The 21977-nt window shown below is 34.7% G+C and overlaps 1 protein-coding gene across 1 annotated transcript in view; it reads left to right on the top strand.

Annotated features, from left to right (window-relative positions):
• Nucleotides 1-21977, top strand: part of LOC134844621 (huntingtin-interacting protein 1-like) — a 477037-nt gene that overhangs the window by 120837 nt on the left and 334223 nt on the right. The gene's annotated exons all lie outside the window — the stretch shown is intronic.

Genomic DNA, 21977 nt, shown 5'->3' with positions numbered 1-21977 from the left:
ATCAGGAAATGTGTATAACTTTCCAATCAAACAAGTTCACCAATATGATAAAGAACAAAGTAAACAACATCTCTATATGTCTGACCTTGAATTCAGACCAATTCATAAATTTTTCCGAGTAACCATTTCATCTATCGAATACATGAAAGACTCAAACTTAGATATGATTTCTTTACATGTAAATAACAATTCTCCGTATAACATAACCTCACCTCTAGGACTATTAGGTTATTGTGAAACTAACACAACATTTTCTCCCACAAAGGAAATAGCGTATAAAGTAAATAATTTTTTACAACTATTAGATATTCGTCAATCAACAATTCTTAACAAAAAAGTATCAATAAATAATATAATTAGTAATGAAAAACGAAACACACAGATTGTTTCACAAATACAACCTATTTTAAACCAACACTTCAAATATCAAAACACACGGAAGAACAAAAAATTTTTTTAACAATGTTCAAGTTTCAACACTCTCAGATAAAACAACAAGAGTTTGAACAATTAGCTGACCTAATTTTGAAATACCCGAACATTTCCGAATCATCTAAATTTGATGTTGGAAAAGTAAATTCACCACTAGATTTACCATCAAACCTGATACAGTTTTCAACAAACAACGAGCAATTAAAGTCCCAATTCTTTTACAAGACAAAGTTAACTAATTTTTTGAAATACTAAGACAATATGAAATCATTTCTCCAGTAAATAAAGAAGAACAGCCAAAAAGTAACACCTTTATAAACCCCGTTATCGTTTTAGCAAAATGAGAATCATTAAAGATATTTCTAGATGCAAGATACCTCAATTCACTGATTGATGAATCTAAATGTATTTGGCCTATTGAACCAAGTCAAGTAATTCTCACAAAAAAACGGTAATTATTTCACAACAGCAGATATGAATAGTGCATACAATCAAATCCCGTTAGACGAACAATCCAGACGATTAACACAATTCGTTATTGGAAATCGACAATACGAACTCAACAGATTATTCTATGGAGTTTCCATTGGACTAGAAGCATTCTCAGCATTCATGAGTAAACTTTTCGGACCACTAAAACTCAATAAAAATGCAATCACATATCTAGACGATGTTTTTATGCAATCACAAACAAAAGACGAAATGTTCATTGTCTTAGAAAAATATCATCAGATATTATAACACGAAAACATGAAAGCAGCTCCTGATGAATCACGTTTTTTTTCTAACACAATTAAAATTCCTTGGACATATTTAAAAAGAGTTACTATAATTCCATTAAAATCTCGCATAGATGCAATGCAAAAACTCCAATCATATTCAAATAAAAAGAAATACAAGAACTTCTTGGAAGGTTAAACTTCTTAAGTAAATACGTATATAAAATTCAGTTATACTTAAGACCATTCTACAACATCATTAGAAAACAAAATAATTTTGAATGGACAACAGAACATCAGAAACCATTCGAGGAAATAAAAATTCTTCTCACTGAACAATTATCAAATACTATTCAAGATCCCGACGAACCATTTTATGCCATGTGCTACGCCTCTAACTTTGGCATCGGCGCAGCATTATTTAAAATCTCACAATGGAACAAATAAAGTGAACCTCATTTCAGCAAACTCTAGACTATTCACACAAGCTGAACTTAGATTCTCTACTCTTATGAGAGAATGCACAGCCATAATATATAGACTTACAGAATATGATATTTTATTACTTGAATCTAATTGTCCAACAGTTTTTTTTACAGATCATAAACCATAAATTTTTCCTTTTACACAAAAATCAAACCCAAACCATAGAGTTTTTAAATTTCAACTAATTTTAATTACATTCCCGAACTTACATATAGTTTGGTCAGCAGGAAAAAAAACCTCGCACTACCCGATACTCTCAGTAGAAATACACCAACTGAATTGTTAACAAGAAAAACAACAGTTGAAATACCACAAAATATTAAATTTTTCCTTGCACAAGATGAAACTTCACCAAGATTAAAATGCAAGTATGCAGTAAAACTGACATAGACCAATCACAAATCAATAATCTACCACATTTTTCACTATATTTAGATTGTCAAAACAATCACAACGAAGTAGATCTACTAGGAAAATTTACATTTGAACCGATCCCATATTCTTCAATTATTAATAACAACACACAGCAAAAACCAATCAGAAAAATATTTTACAAAACACTTCTAATCCCTTTAATAGAGAAGAAAACTTAACTGATAATGTAAATTTATCAGGCTCACCAAATAAAGGCTCAAAATATACAAAAAAAAACATTTTTTAAACCTCCATGACCCTCGAGATACAATACCTCTATCAAAAACAGAAATTGAAAACATTTTTCTCCCTAATAACAGAAAAAAAACACTCGAGTTATTACAGAAAAAACAAAGTTTTGACCCAGTCATTAGACAATTAAAATCTTGACACAAGTATAAAACCAAGCCAATTAAAACCGATATCACCATTCTAGGAAATAAAACTCTTCTTAGATATTTCAAAAAATTTAATATTACCTCTATCAACAAAAACACAGTTATTTAGAATACCAAACATCTGATATCAAAGTACCCTGCCTACCTATAAGTTTGATGCGTATAGCTTTTCATACCTCTCACTCTTTACACACTAAAGGGCACTCAAGATCAGAGAAAACATATTGAAATTTCACCCAAAATTTTTACTTTCCAGACGCACCAATTTGGATTGCATAACATGTCAATTAAACAAACCGTAGCCAAACCAAAAACAAATTGCAGAGAAACAAGATTTTAAATGACAAAGTCTATACTTCAACCACAGAATTTCATTCGATACAAAAGGACCAATATCACCATCCTCAGAAGGAAACTCATATATAATGGTCATAGCCGATGCATTCACACACTACGTAGAACTTAACCCAGTACCCCATTGTAATGCTTATTATGTATATACAACACTTTATGAACACTGGATAGCACAATTTGGTTTACCCGAAATCCTTGTTACAGACAATGTCACTGAATTCATTAACAACGAAATCATTACGCTATACCACTTATAAAATACTTACCACAAGCCACGTATATCTCATGCTCCTTCGACTAATGGATTAGTCGAAGGCATGAACCTTTCATTACAGGAATATCTTAGATGTATCCTTAACGGAAATGACACACGATACACTGAATGGTCAATAGATGTAAAACTATTCCCATTATCTTATAACTCACAGATCACAACAACTTTAGGACTATCACCCTATGAAATGGTTTTCAATCAAAAACCACGGAAACCTATAATGTGCACAGCAAATTCTACAAAAAATTTACAAGGTTATTGTCAACCCACTAAAGAATCAATATGCTATAATCTACTACTACATACCCACGATGAAGATCACTTTCATCTACCATAAATTTCAAAATTAACTTCCGGTACACACACCGAATGGATTTTAAACAGAGATAAAAAATCACAACGAAATCTATCGAAAAAATAATTAAAAAGACAAAATATTAATTCCCATATAATTTCTCGATTTACCCCAGCTACAAATTTAAAAATCGGAACATAAGCTTTGATTCCAAATTTTACAACACAAAAAGGAATTTCTAAAAATTTACAACCACTCCGAAAAAGACCATATCAAATAATTGATAAACCCACTGATGTAACATACAAACTTATAGAACTCAACAAAAAAGAAATTGTTCAATAACAAAACATTCTATTACCTTATTATCCGAAAGAATACGCTCTTCGCGAACTGACTCAATTATTCTCCTTTACAGGACCTAAAGTTATTCGAAACAATTCAGATCACGAACAAAATCAAAGCAATGATATGATTTCTATCCCAAAACCATTAGATAAAAATAAAAGAGAACTTCACAAAAAAAATCAAAAAATTTAGATAACAAAAAGATAACTCAAACAGGAAAAAAAATTGAAAATTAGAAGAAAAAATTCTACCACCAGATCAAAAAGAAAAATCTCTACATAGACAATCATCGCGACTTCGAAATCAGCCACTCAAAGATTACAAAAAATTCATCCCACAATTTAAAATATTAAAGAAAGTTGAATTTCAGAAACCACTTTCTAATTAATTAACATTTTCGCCTCTTGAAGATCTTTTCATAACCCGAACATTTTCTCAAAAATCATACTGAAAAGCACTTGAACAAACTAGTTCAAATTCAGCCAATCAGAACCTTTTTCGAAACATCACCATTTTTGACACGACTTCTTTAGCCGACAGACAAACACCTTCAAGCTAATCTCTAACTATAACTAAAGGACCTCCAGGTCAAAAATCAGCAACCCGCCAAACATTAACACCTGAAATAAACAAAGTCTCAATATTACAAACCTCCCCTATCAAGTAGAACAAAGATCAACAATATTGTCCCAACGTAGATCTCAAAAACCACTCAGGCAAAAATAATAAATTAGCCTAGAGAACAAAACGGACATGATCACCTAGCCTAAAGTACGAATATCTCTTAGATACCCCCAATCATCCCATAAATAGGAACAAAACCAGGAAGACTTTTAAGAGCCCTCCAAATTTTCCTTACTCAAAAATTGCCGAAATCCAACCCACTTGTCAAAAAACCAATAAATATTCCGACCACACTCGATTTTAGCCTCAAAAATAAAAACTAGTTCTCGAACAGTCAAAAAATTTCAAAATATTCTTCAAAACCTTTTTTCAATCCTTTCAAGTTTTTTCAAACTTTGCATAATCTTAATATCCGATATAATAGAAATATTTATTCTCGTCATGAAATTTGTTTGCAACTTTTTCATCATTTTTTATTCCCTAGCCAAAATCATTGCCCACCTCTTCAGGTACGATATTTCAAATAACTATCTAAATGTTCCAACAACTATTCAGTAGAACAGCTGCTTTTCTTTTTTTATAATACTTCTCACGTTTTCCACATCCCTCAAAATGACAATTTGCAAATGTATAAAAAAAGCTGTTCTAACCTTCGCATTAGCAACAGTACTTTTAATCCTTTTCATTCAAGAATATTACAAAAAACACAAAATTTCTTCATTATTGAATAATTTTTCAAAATTTTCCAAAATTGCTAATCAACAACCCCCACAGCAGTCCCCACCAACAACGTCCCAGAAACCTCCAACAACACCAACAAATAGCCAAATAAATATTCCCCAATCATCAACAAACGTCTCTTTTCAAGACAATCCATACACATTTGAAGAGAGACATGCACGCTTGTCCGAACCACTAGAACCAGTATTTCGCCAAGCATCTCTAAGCGAACCACAATACGAACCAGTATACAATATATACCCCCCTCTCCAACATGATCTTAATAGAGCAAGACACCAAAGTCAAAACCAAAACACGCTCGAAATAAACAGACAAATTATACATCCAAGACGAAATAGAAATTTGCAAACCCCAGAGTTCAATTCAACATACCTCATTCACCAATAGCAAACCCTATAGACCTCTCCAGTAGTACAATTCAAAGTACTCCCCAGACCCTATCACAACAAAACACATCAAACATCCCATGAGGTTATTTAGGTTCAACCCCTACATCTGAACAAATCCAAGAAAATCCTTTTAATCACCCAGCTACTACAGAACACCGCCCATTTTGGGTGACACAAGCTTAAACTCAAGGCGAACCAAATTTAGTGAACGATCCAATCGACGTTTCATCTGACACAACTTTGTCACTACCAGAAACTCTTCCACTCCCATCAACACCTTCCATAACTCAAATCTCACAAACACCATTTCCTACAATATTTCCTACAAATCTCGACGCTAGATATAGAGTTAAATCAATAATTAAAATACACCTAAGATTAGGTTGGAATACATTCGTAGCACCCCTCCATTATTTGGACTACATCACGAAAGTAACAAATTACACAACTGGCTACTAAACAGATTACAATGTCGACAAGATATCCACAAAGATATACAAGAACATAACATACAAATAGTTACACAGGATATTTTGACACTAAAATTTGAAGTCACAGTAAGACTAAATAAAATAATTCACCATCCTTTATCCCTGCCCCCCCCCCCCCCGAAGTTAACAGCTCAATCTTTACCTCCCCTATTTTAACCACAGAAATCATCTACAAATACGATAGATACACAAAAAAGACAATTGGATATATCACTTTTTATAATCCTACTCAGGACTATCATACACATGTATCTTCTAAAGATAAACATTTTCCAGACCCTTCTCTTTCTCAATTTCTCAAAACCCGAACATAACAATCCTTCCCCCCGAACAGAACCCCAGGATTTACTAGTCACACACTATGACTGTGAAGAAAATGAACAAAAAACATTACATAAAAATGCAAAAAAAAAACAGGTCACTCAAGGCGAATTCGAACCACAATCAATAGAAACAACAAACATAATAGCTACACTTTACTCAAAAGCACGAGCTACAACACTAACAGGATGTAAAATCACAGCAACATTTTCCGAAAAGAAGGTACATTCTTCTCAAGCCTCTAACGGAAAAAAAATAGACTAGATCATGAATCTTTCTACCAAAGTAAAATTGAAAGACTATTACATCTCAGCGCTGACGGTTGTGAAAATGAACTTAAACGATTAAAAATCACATCAAACAAAGGCACAACCAAAAAACTGGTACACTTTCAAGTTTTTCCAGACTCTGCACATCAAACCGAACTTGAAAGATGTCAAGGTCAGATAAAACTAGACGACAAGTTTCCCTTCCACGGAGCACATTGAAGATTAACTTACGATCTCCATGATAAAAATTGGATACCACACATTAGAATAAACACACCCTCAGATTGTAAAGTCGACACTAAGAATAAAGGATAGAAAGAAATAATGTTTTTTGATTGGAAAATACAACTTGAAAAAGTACAATTAGCACGAGATTTAAAAGATGACGCTATAATTTATCAAGGAATCAGACTCCCTTGCAAAAGCGATCAAAGATACTGCCAACCTACTACACCAAAACAAGCAAAAATTGTTTATATTCCCAAAAATACATGCTAGAATGATAAAAATTCACCAAAAACATTTTATTGAACCAATCATTTATGAAGACGTAAACCCTGATCAAATCAGACAAATTAATTTTAAAAAGAAAAACATTCATAATTATGAAAAAAAAATTGACACGTTTCCAAATAAACCCAGAAATGAACATGCATGTAAATATAGCAAACCGCTTTACAAAACACAACACTCAGAAATTCTTGTCGAATACGAACAAGGTTTCGACAGGAACACAGGAAAATCAATCAAACTTCCAATGGCAACACATCACTCAACCAGTGACGAAAATTCATTTATCCCAGTGAACCTCCTAAAAACACGAGAAACATTGGAGGAAAAATAAAACCACAAGACACAGACAGTACACGTTTACAAGAACTATCACTAATGAACAGCACTCAGTGACATACACCTTGACATGAAATTAGACTATACAATAAGTTGAATCTTTCAAGAAGTGTCTTTAACAGAGCTTGAAACACTACATCAACTATGCGAACTTGAAAGAACACAAATTTTACAATCACTTGCACTGGCAGTACTTAAAATCCCTTATGCAGGATATTTACTTTCAGGTAATAAATCAAAATTTATTGATTACGAAGGAAACATATTATGATATTACACTTGTACCAAAAATATCATCCTAATATGTTTTTGAAGACAAAAGATATGATAAAAGAATCCCAATATTCTACAAATATAAAGTACTTTTTATTGATACACTTTCCCGAAGAACTTATTTTTGGGATACAGCAGTCCCAATGTTGTGCAATTAATCCCTGACGAAGATAAATACTACCTTCTCACACCATATCCTACACTTATGCAACCGCTAAAATCGTTTTCACCAGAAAGCATTAGAGCTATTGCCCGCAATCCAAATATCGATTTACAATCGATCGGCATATACTCTGAATCCGACATTCAACATCACATATGTACGCAACAATTGAAAAAAAGGACACTATACAACGACCATCTATAGATAAAAACCTCGCAAACCTGCAGAAACAGCAGGCTTGCAGACATCTACGCACAAGATAACAGCGGATATTTTAAAGATATAAAAGGTTACATTTACTTAAATGGCGAAAAATACAGACCACAAAATATATCACCAGTAATAACTTTTAGTTTTGTATATTTGAAAAACGAACTTCTTGCCTTTCTAGGATGGCCCTACTACATCTTAGAAAGATTGACTATATTATACGCAATGTTTAACTTTCTTGGATTTCTTTTTTCTCTACTAAAAGGAATCTAAAATACATGCGCAATACACACACAAGTAAACAAACAAAGAAACGTAGCACGCATACTTTTAGCAGGATTTTTTGGAATAGTCTCTACATCAATAAACAAAATAATTTTAGACGCTCAAATAAAAGAATACAATACCAAGTTATCAACAACACCGAACACATATGACGATTCACAAAACAAAAGAATTACAACGCCTACGGCACACAATTGCAAAACCTAAACCAAAACCATCATTATTACCACGAAATTTCTGAAATATAGCCTTGACAGACCACATAATTTCAACATCTAATTATCCACAAAGCCCAATTCAACACATAATAACCCAACAACCCAATATAGAAGACACTTACAAGCAAATTATAGAACAACCTCATAACACTAACTTTCGTTCTCAGAACAACCATCTTTTTAGCCCACGATGAGCCGCCAAGTTGGATCACTCCATCGCTCAATTTCCTACCCAGCCAACTTCCAAAGCAACCTCCCCATCATCCCACTTTTTGATTTCCCTCCATCTCAATCACCTCATGATAACACTTCATCCAGCATGGATTCAGACACTAATTCAAACACAACTGTATTCAACACTATCTCCAAATTTAATAATTCCGATATCGAGACCCCCGACATATTTGCCAACTCTGAACCCAGCTCATCTACATTTTTCCAACCTCCCTTTCAACCGATTCACTCCCAAGTCATTATTGAACCCCCTTCCCCTCCCTCTTCTATTTTCAATGTAACACCCATATATTCCACCTTGACCAATAAGCCTTCCGACAACAACAGCTCTGTAAATACACAGATATCCCACGAGCTTGATAACTTCATCACACACCAACGACAATTACAGCACACTCAAACACTAGCCATTCACCAAATCTCACAATCTATATAACCATCCAGCCCATCAACCCCAACTCCCTCTTCACATTATAACCCTCGAAAAACCCAATTTCTTCATCAACCCCATCCTCCAGTACAAACCGAGCCTACCGAACTTTTAAAAGAAAATTTTCTAATACTCCAGTTCCCTCTAACCTAGGAACATCCACAACATTTGTCAATCATCCACTTCACACTAACACAAAAGAATTGATCCAAATATGTTTACCCTTTTTCCACCAGTCCACTTATTTTCATTCAGACCCAAATGACGAAAACCCTAATTATGTTAATGGCACGTAGTATACCCTACACTTTCATGGACATCATTCTATCACTTTACTAATCCACTATCACTACCTTTATATAACACCCCCGTGACAATGAACAATGCAGCACTCAACTCTACCTCAGCACTAACCCCAAACAAGAGCACTAACCCCAAAACAATTCAAACAAATAGGATATAAACAATCACTAATCAAATTCACCGCACCCAAAACTAATGAATATTCTATCGACCACTACGATCATAACAATATATTCTACCTAACGAAGGCATCTTTCTAAACGACGACCAATTTGCTAATCCACAACTAACAGAGAAATTTTTCATTAAAACACCATACGTTTTCACCCTCAACTTTTTAGATAAAAAAATACGACCATGCCATTTCAACAGCACTGCGTGATATTCATGCTTATGATTCATACTTTAACCATTTAACCACATTTCACTAACCTTTCATTTCCTCACCCCCAAAGAACGCGATTTGCACTGTTCACACGACGTCATGTTACGAACTAAATAAACACACACTTACACTTATTATCAGTTCATCTAACATCATTACACTCATAATACACCAGCACGACAACTTCACCATAGATATCAATACATTAACTTTTAATACATCTCACCATTTGTTCTTAAGTTCACTTATTGTTTTAAAGACACTAACCTACAAGGCATCCTCCGCAATACGATCCCATCACCCAGATGTATATATTCTGTCCCTTAACCAAGTTCCTCAACGTAGACGAATCTCGCCCACTAATCGTCCCACAGGAATTCCTACAGCCCGTTGAAATACCAATCCTAGAATTCATATATAAGACTCGATGTAATCATAAATTTTATAACCTTATTCAAAACACACCCTATGAACTCTCACCTAACACTGAAGAGCACAATATCATTAAAGCACCCGACTTGCTTTGGCCACTTCTTTAACCTAAATACACCATTCGTTTGCTAGCTAAATTACTATTATCATCAGACATCATCCACGACGTTTTTCCCCATGGATTCTTCATCGACGAATAGGTAGTATGAAATAAATCATTTACTAATAAATTCAAAACAAAACTAACCATTCTTTGTGAATGTTTTCTTTTTTTCTATAGTCTTCATGCACGATCATCAATCATCTACAAAAAAGAAAACGAAATTAAAAACAGAAAACTTTTTTCTAGATTCAAAAATTTCTCTTAACCAATTTCAATAAATGAAGTAGTAAAATTCTCCCGTACAAAGCAATAAATTGATATTTAAATGTTTTACCAATGCAGTAAATATTCTTACAAATGAGAACAAATTGATAATTGTGACCCCCAAATCAAGCATTAAACTTAATAATTTCAAAGTAGTAAATTATAAAAAGTTGCCTATAAATTTAAAAACCTTTTCAAAGACGCTTCTTTATAGTTTAAATATTCACTCGCACACAAATTCTATCCACAATTGCGTAGCTTGCCCACGAGGAATTGTTTGAATTAATAATTTAAGTTTTAACTTCCACTGATAACAGCTTTAACCAGTTTAAACAAGTTTCAAATTTTCCTTTAACCCGGTTGGAAAGGAAATATATTATAAACCAAACTAACCAACGCAAGCTTACTAAACACTACAAACCACAACCTAACAGCATGACTAAGAAAAGAAAAACCACGGTGCCCAAACTGGATTAACACCAGCTTAGAACTGGATAAATTATTCTTTTGAAGACTATTTTTAAGTCTGAACACAAAAGAACAAAACATCAAAAAGTCGAAAGGCAAACCCAAAACAAACAATTTGATTTTTGAGAAAAAGACACAACTAAGACATCAAAAGAACAAACCAGTAATAAAAAAGGCACGAAAATTTGAACTCAAACAGGACCCGCCAAAAAAGAGAGCATGAATATATACCCTCACTCCTGGCCTAACCCACCAGAGAGGACGTCCTGAGCATGCTCTATAGCTGGCGTCACCCGCCGTACTACATCCACGCTTTGTGAGCCAAAACTCGATTTTTGACGAGAGTTACTCATGTGTGAGTAGCTCTTAAAAATAACCGAACTAAACAATAACGCTTTCGCGGTAAAAAACAATACAAGATCATGACTAAAAAAACAAGATTAACAAAGATTTATATACGTAAATAATACAATGTAGTATATAAACAATATACAGCCCAAAGACGAGCAGCAAAAAATTTGATAACCCAATCAAACTCCAACTACGGAATGGCAAAACCCACCTGACATGCTGACTACAGTCACTACTCTCAACGGATTCATTTTACGACCTGGCATCGCAGCAAAGGAAACCCATTGCAACCGAACAGTGGCCATCTTGATGTTCAAGTATACGTACAGACCCAAGTCACCAGGCATTGCATCCAAAGTCAAACTACATGCCACTCCCGAATGTGATTAGACCATTGCTATTCTCTGAAATCAACCAAATCATTAGACATCACAACCGATCAGAATTCAGAATACGATCTCCCGAAACGATCGTGATAATAACTCTTCTTCCAAACCAGAAAAAAGAATACGCTCGCAATCTCTAAAAGAAAAACACCATCATCCATTGTCGACTACAATAGAACACTGAAAAAACTAAAACTCTCCAAACCCCGGATGGGAGGAACCAGATCTAAACTAGAAATTATTATTGGATATTATTCTGATATTTTATCTCTATAAAATATTGAATACTAACCAATCATACTCCATCAAACTAACAATCCACTTGTTTGTAAGTGTTGAAACCACTTGTAGTTTCAACACCAGAACAATTTGAATTAAGCTTAGAATACAGTTGTTCTCATTCTGGAACTAACTCGCATAAACCGGTGTACACTAGATCTATTGAGACTAGGAGATATAAGAGTAAGATTAAGATTGGTACTAGACTAAGAAGTTGCACGAATCTATACGGCCGAAAATAAGATAGCGTGACGAGCAGACGGTGTACCTTATCTGAAATTACTCTATGAGTATAACCAAAAGGTCATCACTCGTTTTGACCACGCTCGACCTATGCTTCGACTGTGCTCGACCAATGTTTCGACTCTCTCGCCCGAAATCGGGTATGCTTTGACTTTTTTCTCGACTTTAAATTGCTTCTCGACCGCGGAGTTTCAGTCGCAAAACTGCACGTGCTGGACTTTCAAAGCCGAAACATAAGTCGAGCACCTCAACGCGGGCGCTATTTTATAAAATAAAACCATTGGCTTGAATTGAAAAATAAAATCAACAAAAGATAATATCAACATTGACTATATTTCATGGGTATTGTGTATTACATCGCACATGTCAATTGACATACGACGAAGCTTCAGAAACACCTTGAAGTCTTTTAGTTTCAATTTCTCTTGTAAACACTTCATGATTAGCCAGATAATATAAAATCACAGCCCAGAGTCCGCCTCCAATGGGCCCAAGCCAGTAGATCCAGTGATATTTTGGGAAGTCTAGTAGAATTAATTCTGGTCCGAAAGATAGGGCGGGGTTGAAACTTCCTCCAGTTAAGGGCCCCGAAAAGAGAATGCAGACTGTAATTGTCAATCCAATTGTCATGGCAGGAGAACCCTGAAACTTAACTCGCTATCACTTATGACTCCTAACTCAAACTAGAGCAAAAATCGAGTACAAAAGAGCTTTGAAAGCAGCGCAGAATGCTTAAGCCACCGTTATTGCCCCGACCAAAACACTTAATAAAAAATCGACTATTTTTAATACAAAGTTTTTTGTAATTTCAAGAAAATATTTTTGGGAATTTCAAAATTGCAATTATGAGTCCGCACCAGCTAGTAATAAACATTCATATATTTTCAAGCAAAAAAAACGTTTATTGATGAATTGAATCTGAATTAATGCAAAATGCGCCTGAAAAGTCGTGAAATAGAGAAATTTTTTCAAAAAATTATTTTTTAATCCAAATCATGACTGAAACGGCTCTAATCTGATGCCTCACTTGGCTTATCCGAGCTTTCCCTGAGGTAGTCAAAATAGAACGGAGATTTATTTCGGAAGGAAAGAGAGTTACTGATTGTAACTCTCTTTCCTTCCGAGGCCCTTGAAACATACAACAGATTAGAGAGCGCTGATGATCCCGGACAACGCTATTATCCCGGACAAGGCTATTAAAACCCGGACAACGCTATTAAAACTGAAAATTTTAAACGCGTTTTTCTCAAATTGGGTTACCTGGCTCACATTAATAAAGTAGAGTAAAGATTTGCTTTGAATTTTACCAGATTTTGTATGGTGCAAATTATTTTGCAAAAATGGGACCTAAAATGTAAAAATGGGAACCAAAATTATTCATTTTAAACTCTTTATAGTCAATCACAAGATCAACAATGAGCAATTTAAATCAAAGCGAAGCCTCCTATGCAGACCAGTTTGAGATAAGCTTAGTCTCCTTAATTTTGTATAACGTATGTTTTCTATATCAACAAAAAAATTTGTGTTTTACAAAGGTTAAAAACTGTAAAACACCAATTTTTTTCAAAAGCCATTTTCAAACATTAAGTGCAATTTTAGAGATTATCCTCGTCTGTAATTTCGTTTGTCTATATAGGAGGGCTGCTCAATTATTTTCCTCAAAATCCGGCAAAGTTCTACCTAACTTTTTTTCCGTTTTTAATGTTAATCCATTTTAGTGAAAGTTTCAACTACCCATTTTTAAAAAATTTCCGGTATTTAATTCAGCGCTGTAGCAATTTTTGTTTAAATTTTTTTTGTTTAATATTGAATTGATAAACCTGAAACTGGTTCATGTTTCAAATATTTTAGACTTGCCAAACAATCTTGAGATGAACATTTTTGTCGAGATGAGTTTTACTAAAAACACAATTAAATGCTGGATTGAATCTATCGTGGCCTTAACATTTTCTCACAAAAAGTGCTTTGTTGTTCCGACCATTTGAAAAACGGGGAGGAACTTTATATTCGGAAGGGTTTTAGTTTTTTTGTTTCCACGCAAAATCAGGTACCACAAATAATTATCGGACTGGGTTGAGTGATATATCATATAAAAGCAATTTTTGTCGTGATTCGAAACTTTGAATTTTTTTCACAGTGTCGAGAAAAACTGGTTTGAAGTTTTTGATTTTTGGTCTAATTCCGAATCAAAAACTTGAAAATTCAAAAAAAAATTCAAAATTCATTTTTTTTGTTTTTCTATTCTTTTTGAGTTAGGACCGATGGGTATAACTCATAGAGTAATTTCGGATAGGGTACACCGTCTGCTCGTCACGCTATCTTATTTTCGGCCGGATAGATTCATTCAACTTCTTAGTCTAATACCGATCCTAATCTTACTCTTATACTATCTAGTCTCAGGTTGTTTAACTAGTCTCTGCTAGGCTCAATAGATCTAGGGTATACTGGTTTATTGCGGTTGCTGAAGTACTCGGGAGAGTTCAACTAATTTCTAAGTTAAATTCAAATCTCTCTGGTGCTGAAATTACAAGTAATTTCAGCACTTACAAATAAGTGGATTGTTAGTTAGATGGATCATGATTGGTTAATATTAAATACTTTACATTGGTAAAATATCTAATTTATCCAATCATAAAATGTAGTTTAGATCAGGTTCCACCCATCCGGGTTTTACAGAGTTTTTTAGAATAGTTTTTCTGCAATTCGAAAGATGGATGATGGACGTTGGTATTTGGCGAACATCTTATTTCTTCTGGGTTTTCTTATTAGAGAAGTCCCAGATTCAATCATTGTGTCTTCTCAAGACAACGACTGGGTTTTCGCAACAAACTCAAATCTGATTTCAGAATGGTTGGCTATGTCAGTTTTTTCTGTTTCATTGGTGAGAACTTCTTTGTGTTTGACCTTGTCTGGGAATGGCGTGGAGATTGTGCGTGGAGGGGATGCCTGGTTACTCGGATCTGTACGTATACTTGAACATCGAGGTGGTCATTGGTCTAGTTCAATGAAGTCCTTTTCTGCGAAGTCAAGTCGTACTCTAAATCCTTTGAGTTGGGATTGTGGGCGGCATATTGATTGTAGTTGGCCATTCTTTCTCGAGTGTAGTAGGGTCGTTTTGTCTTTGGATGTTCGTCCTTGGTGTTGTATTCTGATCTATGTATTGCATAATGTAATTTACATTTTATAAAACTTTTATTAGTTTAATATTTTTTAATTATGATTTTAGTTAGTTGTTTTTACAAAAGCTTTTTGTTTTAGTTCAGTTATTTTGAAGAGTTACTCACCCTTGAGTAGCTCTTATTAAAAATAGGAGTGTGGTCACAAAGCGTGGATGTAGCACGGTGGGTTAGGCCGGCTATAGAGCATGCTCAGGACGTCCTTCCTGGTGGGTTAGGCCAGGAGTGGGAGTATGATTGCATGCGGTTTTTGTGAGAGGTCCTGTTATGTGACAACGTTTTATGTTGGGTTTGTTGTGGTTTTTCTTATGTTTTGTTGGTTGTGTCCTTTTTTCAAAAATCAAATTGTTTGTGGTATGGGTTTGTCTTTCGACTTTTTTGTGTTTTATTATTTCTTTCTTAGACTTTATAATAGTCTTCAAAAGAATAAATTATCCAGTTTTAAACTGGGTTAATCCGGTTTGGGTACCGTTGGTTTCCTTTTCTTAGTCATGCTGTTATGCTATGTGTTGTGGTGTTTAGTAAGCTGCATTGGTTAGTTTTGTTTAGTATATAATTCCTTTCCAACCGGGTTAAAGGAAAGTTTGAAACGTGTTATCTTGTGTTAGAGTTATCGAGTGTGAAAGCTTGGAACTGAAATTCATTATTTTAAACAATTCTTCGTGGGCGAGCTGTGCGAGTTTGGATAGAATTCTTATGCGAGTGAATGAAAATATCAAAAGGTTAGTACTGCATTTGCTTCTTATGAATTTACTACATAGAATTTTAATTCTACTGCTAGTTGTTGGGGGAAATTAAGTTACAAATTTTCATCATTATTAGATTTACTGCTTATGGGGGAAAAATTTATAAATTAATTTACTGCATTGGTATTATATTTATTTAATTGTTGGTGCAAAAATTTAATAGGGTTTTAAACAGTTTTGAAGAAGTTTGCTATTTTTTATTTTTCTTTTGTGAATTTTTCAGATGATCTAGGATGAAGGCTAAAATTCTAAAGAAAACATGGATAAAGAATGGTGAGTTTCTAATATTTGAATTAATTAGTAATATGTATAATTCATACTTACCTGTTAGTCGTCGGGGAAGAAACCGTGGGGGAAAATGTCGTGGATGAGATCTGAAGTTGTTAGTAGTTTGGCTAAGATGCGGATGATATTTTTAGTTTGAAGCAGTGGCCAAAGCAATTGAAGTGCCTTAATGGTGGTTAGTTCTTCAGTGCCAACTGCAAATTCATAAGGTGTGTTTTGGATTAGATTATATAATTTGTGGTTGAATTTAGTGTTATGGATGAATTCTAAAATGGGGATTTCTATAGGTTGTACAAACTCGTGTGGGATGAGGAAGGGTCGGGATTCTTCTGCGTTGAAGGTCTTGGTGATGGGACAAAAGATATACATTTGGGTTATGGGATCATAATTTCGAAGAATACCATGAAGGTTAGTATCTTTAATGCAATATGTGAAGTTAAGAAAGAATGGTGAGATGTATTTGGAATTGATGAATTGAAAACGATGGTGTGATTGTCTGGAGGGAGTGTGTAGGATTTTCATTTTGGATGAAACGATAATAAGTATATGTGTGTGTTTGTTTAGTGCGCAACATAATATCGTGTGAGCAGTGCAAATCTCTTTCATGTGGTGCAAGGAAATGAAAGGTTAGTGAAAATATTTGGAAGCGTTCTTTAAAACTTTCGTAGGCTTGCGTGTCTGTTAGTGCTTCTGAGATAATGTGGTCAAACTTGCGATCGAAGATATTTAGTGTAAATACATATGGTGTTTTAACGAAAAATTTCTCGGTGATTTGTGGGTTAGCGAAGCGATCGTCGTCTAAGAATTGATCTTGGTTAGTTCTGATGATGTTATGATCGTAATATTCTAGTGTATACTCATTAGCTCGGGGCGCAGTGTGTGTTTTTAGTGATTTTTTGTATCCAATGTAAGTAAATTGTCTAGGTGTTAGTGGTGTAGTGAGTCGATATAGCATGTCCTTATTTCGTTCTATATCGATATGAGTGTTAGATAAAGGTAAGCAAAGGGGATTTGTAAAATGATAATATGAGGTCCAAGGAAGGGTAGGCATTAAAACGTATTCGTCTACAAAGTTACGTGTCTCGTTAGTGTCATGAGGGGTGTTTAAGGTGTATTGTGGAAATGAGGGTAAGTTGATAGCTAAAAATTCTTTTGTGTTAGTGTGTTGTGGATGGTTGATATATTCACGGGCTGTTCCTGGTTTTGCTGGGAAAGGATGGTTGGGGAACTTCCTTTTAAAAGTGCGGTAAGCTCTATTAGTGTTGAGTGAAGATTCAGTAGTTGTGGATGATGGTGCTAATGAATCAGTATAAATTGTAGAGGGTGTAGGGGTAGGAGGGTTGGATGAATCTATTGTGGATGAGATTTGGTTTATGGTTGGGGTGTCAAGGTGATAGGATTGTTGTTGTAGGGTAATGAAATTATCTAGTTCTGGGGAGATTCGGGGGGTGTCTGAAGAATGAGATGATTGGTCTGATATTTTTAGTTTGAAGCAGTGGCCAAAGCAATTGAAGTGCCTTAATGGTGGTTAGTTCATCAGTGCCAACTGCAAATTCATAAGGTGTGTTTTGGATTAGATTATATAATTTGTGGTTGAATTTAGTGTTATGGATGAATTCTAAAATGGGGATTTCTATAGGTTGTACAAACTCGTGTGGGATGAGGAAGGGTCGGGATTCTTCTGCGTTGAAGGTCTTGGTGATGGGACAAAAGATATACATTTGGGTTATGGGATCATAATTTCGAAGAATACCATGAAGGTTAGTATCTTTAATGCAATATGTGAAGTTAAGAAAGAATGGTGAGGTGTATTTGGAATTGATGAATTGAAAACGATGGTGTGATTGTCTGGAGGGAGTGTGTAGGATTTTCATTTTGGATGAAACGATAATAAGTATATGTGTGTGTTTGTTTAGTGCGCAACATAATATCGTGTGAGCAGTGCAAATCTCTTTCATGTGGTGCAAGGAAATGAAAGGTTAGTGAAAATATTTGGAAGCGTTCTTTAAAACTTTCGTAGGCTTGCGTGTCTGTTAGTGCTTCTGAGATAATGTGGTCAAACTTGCGATCGAAGATATTTAGTGTAAATACATATGGTGTTTTAACGAAAAATTTCTCGGTGATTTGTGGGTTAGCGAAGCGATCGTCGTCTAAGAATTGATCTTGGTTAGTTCTGATGATGTTATGATCGTAATATTCTAGTGTATATTCATTAGCTCGGGGTGCAGTGTGTGTTTTTAGTGATTTTTTGTATCCAATGTAAGTAAATTGTCTAGGTGTTAGTGGTGTAGTGAGTCGATATAGCATGTCCTTATTTCGTTCTATATCGATATGAGTGTTAGATAAAGGTAAGCAAAGGGGATTTGTAAAATGATAATATGAGGTCCAAGGAAGGGTAGGCATTAAAACGTATTCGTCTACAAAGTTACGTGTCTCGTTAGTGTCATGAGGGGTGTTTAAGGTGTATTGTGGAAATGAGGGTAAGTTGATAGCTAAAAATTCTTTTGTGTTAGTGTGTTGTGGATGGTTGATATATTCACGGGCTGTTCCTGGTTTTGCTGGGAAAGGATGGTTGGGGAACTTTCTTTTAAAAGTGCGGTAAGCTCTATTAGTGTTGAGTGAAGATTCAGTAGTTGTGGATGATGGTGCTAATGAATCAGTATAAATTGTAGAGGGTGTAGGGGTAGGAGGGTTGGATGAATCTATTGTGGATGAGATTTGGTTTATGGTTGGGTTGTCAAGGTGATAGGATTGTTGTTGTAGGGTAATGAAATTATCTAGTTCTGGGGAGATTCGGGGGGTGTCTGAAGAATGAGATGATTGGTCTGAGTGAAGTGAGGAGTAGGTTGGAGTGACTTGGGAAGCATAAGAGGGTGTAGAATTGGTTGGGTCAGGGTTATTTGGTAGTATGGGTTGAAAAGGGGGTTGGGAAAAATTTAAGGGATTGGTGTGAAAATTATTTGATGGAGATGGTTCAGAGTCGGCAAATTCATCGGGGGTTTCAATATTCGGGTTATTGAGTTGTGAGATGGAGTATAAAACTGAGATGTGTGAATTAGTATCGGAATTCATGCCGGATGTTACATTACTGGATGGGAAATCGGGTGGCGGAAAAGCAAAAAGTGGTATTATTGGGATTGGAGTGGTAAGGTTGGTTGGGTGGGAATTTGATCGGTGTAGGGATCCAAGTTGTCGGCTCATCGTGGGCTAAAAAAATTATTATTTTGAGACTGAAAAGCGGTGGTATGGGGTTGTTCTATAATTTGTTCATAAGTATTTTCATCTTGTGAGTGGTGTGGCATTATATGTTGGATGGGACTTTGTGATATGGTTGGTCTAAAATTATTATGTGTTATGGCTAAATTTCGAAAATTACGTGGGACTAGGGATAATGGATGGTTATGTGGTAGGGGTGGTAACTGTGGTGCTGTTGGTGTTGTGTCTGCATTGTTATGTTCTTCGTCGTATGTGTTCTGTCTTGTTGCTATTTTTGTGTTATATTCTTTTATTTGTGCGTCTAAAAGAATTTTGTTTATAGATGTAGAAAATATTCCAAAAAATCCTGCAAATAGTATGCGTGCTACACTTGCTTGTCTATTGACTTGTGTGTGTATAGCACATGTGTTATAGATTCCTTTTAAGAGTGAAAAAAGAAATCCAATAAAGTTAAACATTGCGTATAAAATAGTCAGTTTTTCTAAGATGTAGTAGGGCCATCCTAGAAAATCAAGAATTTCATTCTTGAGTGTAACAAAGCTAAAAATATTGATAGGTGATATATCTTGGGGACGGTATTTTTCACCGTTTAGATATATATAATCTTTAATGTCTTTAAAATATCCGCTATAGTCTTGCGTATAGATGTCTGCAAATCCTGCGGTTTCGGCAAGTTTGCGTAAGTTTTGGTCAATTGTTTGTCTTTGTATTGTGTCCATTTGTGTTAATAATTCCTGGAATTGTTGTGTTCTAATGTGATGTTGAATATCTGATTTTGAGTATACTCCTATTGATTGTAAGTCTATATTTGGGTTTCGAGCGATAGCGCGAATGCTTTCTGGTGAAAATTTTTTGAGTGATTGCATTAATGTGGGATATGGGGTGAGAAGGTAATATTTATCTTCATCAGGGTTTAGTTGTACTACGTTGTGGCTATTTTCTGATCCACATGGAACTGCGGTATCCCAGAAATAGGTTCTTCGTGAAAGTGTGTCAACGAAATGTACTTTATTCTTATAAAAGATAGGGATTCTTTTATAACATCTTTTATCTTCAAAAACGTATAGTGGTGATACTTTTTTAGTACAAGTATAAAACCATAAGATGTTTCCTTCATAGTCTAAAAAATTTGATCTATTTCCTGATAGTAAATATCCTGCGTAGGGTATTTTTAATACTGCTAGTGCAAGTGATTGTAATATTTGTGTTTTTTCTAATTCGCATAGTTGGTGTAATGTTTCTAATTCGGAGAGTGACATTTCTTGAAAAATTCGGCTAATTGTGTAGTCTAGTTTCATATCTAAGTGAATATCATAGTGGATATTACCAAAATATGTACTATTCATTAGTGATAGTTCTTGTAAACGTGTGCTTTGATCGTTTTGGGGTTTTAAATGTCCACCAGGTTGACCTGTATTCTTTTGAAAATTAACTGGTATATATGATGTTCCTTCGTTTAGGGGATGACTTGTGGCGTATGGGTCGACTTTTATTTTTCCAGTGGTCATGTCGAATCCATTTTCGTATTCAACTAATATTTCAGAGTATTGTGTTTTGTGAAGTGGGTTTCTGTATTTACATGCAAGTTCTGTTTCTTCTCAATCCCGAAGATTGTAAAAACGAGTTACTCCGACTAAACATCACAAAAAATAAAAACACAGATAGAAATTTAGTATATTTCCAAGTTTTTTCAGATTCTGTACATCAAGCAGAACTTGAAAGATATCAAGGACATATAAAATTAGATGAAAAATACCCATACAACGGCGCACACGGACGATTAACCTATGACATGCACGATAAACACTGGATACCACACATTGGTATAAATGACCCATCAAACTGCAAAGCAGACACAAAAAATAAAGGATACCAAGAAATAATGTTTTTCGATTGGAAAATACAACTCGAAAAAATACAACTCACACGAGATTTATCAGACAACACAATGATTTATCAAGGAATTAGATTACCTTGTAAAAACGACCAAGGTTATTGCGACCCTACAACCAGAACACAAGCAACAATTGTTTGGTTCCCCGAAGACACATGTACAACATTTCAAGTAGCAAAAATACACGCTCGTATGATAAAATTTCACGAAAAATATTTTATACAATCAA

This window comes from Symsagittifera roscoffensis, chromosome 1, assembly GCF_963678635.1.
Source record: "Symsagittifera roscoffensis chromosome 1, txSymRosc1.1, whole genome shotgun sequence".
Taxonomy (NCBI): domain Eukaryota; kingdom Metazoa; phylum Xenacoelomorpha; order Acoela; family Convolutidae; genus Symsagittifera; species Symsagittifera roscoffensis.
This window is presented reverse-complemented; position numbering and strand designations above follow the sequence as displayed.